Below are 6,226 nucleotides of genomic sequence, written 5' to 3'. Positions count from 1 at the left end.
AAATATATGGAATATTGCGTTATTGCTGTAAGGAATTACTTTCCTGTCACTGAGCTGTCAAACAAACTATATATCTCAGTTATTTTTGTTTTGGGTGAATAACACAACCAATCAAAAAAAACTGTGATTTCACTATATATATATATAAATAAGCTTTCAACCTAGTGCGCCTGTTTTGAGACTTTGACTAGATTGTCAAGCAAACTACATCAGGAACCTCCACTAATCAGAGTTCGACCTTAACTTTTTTTCGCACTGGCCAACCGGACCAGTGGCTCACCGTTTACTGGGCCGCACGAGATCGCACTGGTCCATCCCGTTTACTGATAAAAACAAGATTGTCGTAGGAAGCACGAGGCCAACCCAGGGAAAACCACCTTAAAACGACAATAATGAATGGTGGCAATAACATAGAAATATACAATGGCAATAACAGCAACAACAGTTTATCTAGGCAAGACATTCAATCTACGTTGTCTTCAATCTACTTGGGGCTCTTCTTCAAGTTCTGAATCCGATGATGGATTGATGGGTCATAATCGAAATTTGATGACAGGACGATCACGGGGTCATAATCGCAATCCGATGTGTGTTTGTCTGGCCTTGTAAACACATAGCCAGTGTCGGCCTTCTTGACCTCACAGATGAATCGTTTGCCATGGCAGGTTTGGGGTCGAAATCTTTTATTTCTACTGACTGTAGCTGGATGGTCAGAAGATCTTACTGAAGTCAGTAAGGAGCCTTGACCTCAGCTTCGTTTTTCTTACGATTTAACACTGTGATGTTGCGATTGCTTTTTTCTTACGATTTAACACGCACGGATTACGTGTTTTGTTGTTTGAAGAGAAACGCAACGAGAATCACTCACTCTAAACGATCAAATCTCATAATACAATATTTTCGCACTGGACAGTCGGACCAGTGCGAAACGATTCGTACTGGTCCGCGAGGAACTCGCACTCGACATTGGCCAAAGGACCAATGCTAAGATCGAACCCTGCTAATGCATGTGATGTGACAGTTTACTATGGTTTCAGGCAAGCACAGTAGCACACACGCAGTGAAGTGCCATAGAGATAAAAAGAGCCGTAGACGTAGCCACTTCCTATTATTGTTGTTAATTACAAAAGTGTAAATGTTAACCTATTTCGACAGCAACTGCATCATCCGCCCCGATAGCTCAATTGGTTAGCGCGTCACTTCTGGAACGAAGAAGCTTCAAGATCAATAGCGGCGCTGGTTCGACTCCCGGGGTGTGCGCTTGAGCAACGCATGTTAAGGACTGCTCTTCATTCAGCGGCATCTAATGGATGGAATAATTCCCCGGCAACAAGACTTCAACAATCGGAAACTTCACTCTGTCAATCTCGGTGACCGGCCTGCGTCAGTGATTCAAAGCTTCTACAAGTGTGCGAAACTGCCAGGATTAAGCTCTACAAGAAGCTTTCCCAGTCCGAGGATAAAGATTCAATCAATCATGTAGACCAGAAAAATTTTATCTTTTCTTGCAGCTTCATTACATTTTAGATCTTGAATGGCCTTCTCAATTTTAGACAACAATTATTTTTATTTTGTTTCCTTTTTTGTTGTTGTTTTTCTTTGTGTTTCTTTTTTTTGTACTATTAATCCAATTATATAGTAAAACATCCCATGTGGGGGCACCTTGACTTACGGTAGATAACCGCATGGTTTTTTCGGTGCCTCCAGCCCTCCATGGTGTAGTTTCCAAATAAAGGAAAGCTATTTGTTATATATCCTGATGTGTACATTGAAAATGAATGTGGATTGTGGAGCTATGCCGAAATAAACTTGATTGATTGATTCTCATTTTTGGTAATTTTAGGCGGGTGCAACAAAATTTGTACCATGAACAATTCGTACCGTCAGTTCGTACCTTGAAAAGATTAAGAGAAAATATTAATAAAAGCTGTAGTCGCTGATCGCAGTTTCCGCAAACATTTTAAAAGGGTTTTCTTTAGGGTATCGGTATCCGCAAGCAAACAAACTTAAAAGATCGAGAGAAAAAAATAGAACTTTGCTGATCGCACTTTCCGTTTTCCGGAGTTTCCGCAAACATTTTAAAATTTCCGGTTATGATCCTAAGAGCTTGCCGAAGTCGCTGATTGCAGTTTCCGCAAACATTTTAAAAGGGTTAGGGTTGATCGGAGCTTCCGCAAACATTTTAAAAGAGTTAGGGTTTAGGGTGTTTCTACAAACAAACTGAAAAGATCGAGAGAAAAAAATAGAACAAAGCCTAAGTCGCTGATGGCAGTTTCCGTTTTTTCCGTAGTTTCCGCAAACATTTTAAAATTTCAGGTAATGATCCTAAGAGTTTGCTGAAATCGCTGATCGCAGTTTCGGCAAACATTTTAAAAGGGTTAGGGTTGATCGGAGTTTTCGCAAACATTTTAAAAGGGTTAGGGTTGATCAAAGTTTCCGCAAACATTTTAAACTTTCTATAAATCAATCAATCAAGTTTATTTCGGCATAGAATTGATCCTAAGAGTTTTTGTTTCTTTGCGGAAAATTTTAAAATGTTTGCAGAAACTGCGATCAGCGACTTCGGCTTTTTTAATTTATTGTCTCAATCTTTTCAAGGTACAAACTGACGGTACGAATTGGGTTGCATTCATTTCAGGCATACACCAGGCCTCGAAACAACTTTTTTTTTCCGGCGGCCAAAAGTGTCCGACTGAAGCAAGCTGTTCGGCGGCCAATCACGAGCACATAGCGGCCATCGGAACTTCGACACGCATCAACATACAGTCTTCGAAATTAGCACATTTTTTCTTCGGCAGAAGCGAAAAATATACTACAATCTCAGTCTATCACGACCGCACTGTTTGATTTGTTGTGATGTATAAATGCCAAAAGTAATGATAAAGCAAGCTACAAGATACGCACGTCACACACTGTTACAGTAATTCACGTCAAATAACTAACGGGGGAAAGTAAGCTAATTTTGGGTTGATTCAACGTTCGAGTCAGCACAAATCGATTTAATTTTTCCGGCGGGTTATATTGCGTAACAACAATGCCCAATAAGAAAGTTACTTTTGTTTTACATTAATTCGACATCTAGCAACGTTGAATTATCATAGAATAACGTCAATTGCTCAACCAGGTAACAGTTACAAATTAATAGCTCCCTGCGAGAAGATTGCCTCGATTTACGTATACACTAACATAATTTCATCACAACTGCGAGCAACACAAAGTCTGTTTGATAAAGAACTAGCTGTCAGAATCGGAATCATCAGATGCTGTATCGGAGCACGAGGTTGTCGCGTCATCACTGGAATCAGACACATCAAGAGGCTCATCGCTTGACTGTAAATCTACTCCGTCTTTGCCGTTCCCAATGAAGCGTCCACGTTTTGCGGCTTTCATACCAATCCACACGCCTCTTTCTTTTTCATAGAGATCCATCAGGGTGTTGACTAAGGAACAAATCTATGGCTGTGCCATAACGACTGGGAGGAATGTCTAACCCTAACCTTACAAGCGCTCGTGTGGCCTCGGCATTTTTATTGCCAATGGTAATGCGCCATTTGCCGACTCTAATTTCAAAGACTGAATATACCGCATCAATAAAGTGTATTGTGATGTCACTTGCATCCTGCTTATGTCAGACATCAGCTGCTTGGTCAATCAATAATGTTAACAATTCAAGCATAGACAGGGCGTATTGTGATTTATCGGGTGCTTTGACTGCTTTCTAATCCTTTGTGATTATAAGTGGCAAAGTACTTTATTCACAAGGCCGCTTGTGTAAAATTTTCTCGGAACTTCATGGCGGACAAATGCGGCCGACGGAAGGGCGAGACCCGGCGGACAAAATGTCGGTTTTTGTAGGTTAATCGCGGCCATGGCCGCCTTCAGTTTCGAGGCCTGATACACCCTTTGTCAGCATAACTCTTTCACAAACATTTTCTTCCTACTCCCTTTTTATCAAATGACAAAACACCAATCAATCAATCATTTTATTTTTCGTCATTAACGCGTCCGGGACGAAAAAAATACTAACTACAAAAATCAATATAAACCTACCAGCACATTAACGAATGGGAAAAGGTGGCAAAACCTTGAAAGGTTTAAAACGTGCCTGAATGAAAAATTATGTAGTAGGCTATATATCAGCAGTTAGCACGGCCACAAAACCCAAAAAACAGATAGCAAAAAATAAAACAAAAACAGAGAGAAGCACACATGTAGTAATGAATGACCGCCTAATGAAAAGTGTGGATTGAATTTGCCAGTTCCAATATTGATGTGGATGATCAGTCATAATAATAATAATACGATGGAGAAAGAAAACCGGACATACGTAAAAGAAACCCATTCTCAGGCAAAAGCCCGTTTCAATGTGGCCCAGGAGAGCAGGTGTTGAGCTCTTTTTACGGTTAGACTGCACATCACACAGTTCTTTACCCATGATGCAGCAATATAATTGCTTATCTCTGTGGAGGAAGTTGGAGGCTACAGCATTAGACTTCTTGACCCTTGGTCTTTGAGGAACTGGAAAATAAAAACAATCGTGACTCAGAGTTGCCAGAAATAATAATATTTCAATGGTCTGCCAACAAAATAATGTACAAAAATCTACACATTTCAGAAAAATATCTCAGATAATCTTAAGTTTCGTAAGCGTTCCACTTGTTTGGAAAACAGTTTTGGTATGTTTTTGTTTGAAACAATCTAAGTTTGGTGGATGTGCAAATTTAAAATAGTGATTTCTAAACACCATTTTATCAATGCATATTTCAAACCTTTTGGTAATTTTCTTTTTGTGGGTGTCAAATTCAAGTGTTTACTTTGTTATGCTCTACGTGTTCATAATGTTCACAATCAAGCGGCGCTGGTTGGACTCTCTCGGTGTGCGCTTGAGCAACGCTGCCGAGAAATTATTCCATACATGAGGTGCTGCTGAATGGAGAGCCTTTGTAGGGTAGAATGGAGAGCCTTCTTCAGAATGCCCACAACATTTCAACGATCGGAAATTTCACTCTGTCAATCTCGGTAACCGGCCCTGCGTCAAAAGCCTTTGCAAATGAGAGAGAGAGAAACCATTTATTTCGTCTGTTGCGAGATTAGTACAGTACAATTATACACAATACGAATAAAAACGCACCATAGCAATCTAGATGCCACAACAGACAGGAAGCAGCGAAAGACTATATCAGTCATCGAGTCAGCTGCTTCCATGTTTTTGCGACAAATATCAAGCATCGGTAAACTATGTTGAAACAAGATAGGCTGATGTTCAATAAAAATGAAAAAAAGTCAAGTGCTGCTCTTCAAGTCAAGTGAAATCCTGTGGTTTTATCAAACATAAACTTTATTTCGGTTGTTAAAAAATATTTGAGAACAAAGAAAACTTTTGAAATCAATACACTCTTGTAGCAAGGGTATATGCAAATAGGCAAAACTATGAGGAATAACTTATCAAGGTTTTGTCAGTCCGAGGATAAATATTCAAAACCAATGTTTACACCAGTAATGAAAAATAAAATTAAACTTCTTGTTTCCTTACAAAAATTTAATTTTCTAATGATTTTCCTCTGGGTGTCGATCTAGGACTGCCATAGAAACAACAAAAGACGCTCACTGAAACATTTATTTGTATATTTTGTTAAAATTAATATTTTTTCATTTGGAAATTTCCTTTGACAACATAAAAGATACTTTTAAAGTCATGTAATTTTCATCTTGTGTGGTTAGAGTGTTGCTCTGTACAGGTGACTGATATTTTTATGGTTTTTTTTTTTGTGTTGTTAGTGGTCTCCACATTGCTTCAACAATTGACACTCTAGGTCAGGGTGGTCCAAGACTGCGAACATGAAGGGCCACATTAGGGTCTGAGAAAAACTTCACGGGCCGCATCGTGAGAAATGCTAACGCGTAGCTGAAAGTAGAAACGTTGTTAAATAAAAACTTACGGTAACTAGGCTGCAATTTTGCACTTCTTTTCTATAAATTTCGATCTGTTTTAGCTACATTCCTTCTGTTCGCAGGCTATGAACATTAACAAATCGTGTCGCTGACAAAATACAGTTGCAATAAAAGGACTGAGTTTGCTGTTCTGATCGACCTAATGTTTTGCTGCACACCTAACTCACTTTTCAATCTCTGCTTGCGACTCAAAAAGTGATTTTCAGCTAGTAAAAAAGATACGATACATAACACGTCAACAAATTAGCAAACCAAAACAATTTATTATTTTTTG

Source organism: Aplidium turbinatum, chromosome 7 (assembly GCF_918807975.1).
Source record: "Aplidium turbinatum chromosome 7, kaAplTurb1.1, whole genome shotgun sequence".
NCBI classification, from domain to species: Eukaryota; Metazoa; Chordata; class Ascidiacea; order Aplousobranchia; family Polyclinidae; genus Aplidium; species Aplidium turbinatum.
Note: the sequence above shows the minus strand (reverse complement) of the source record.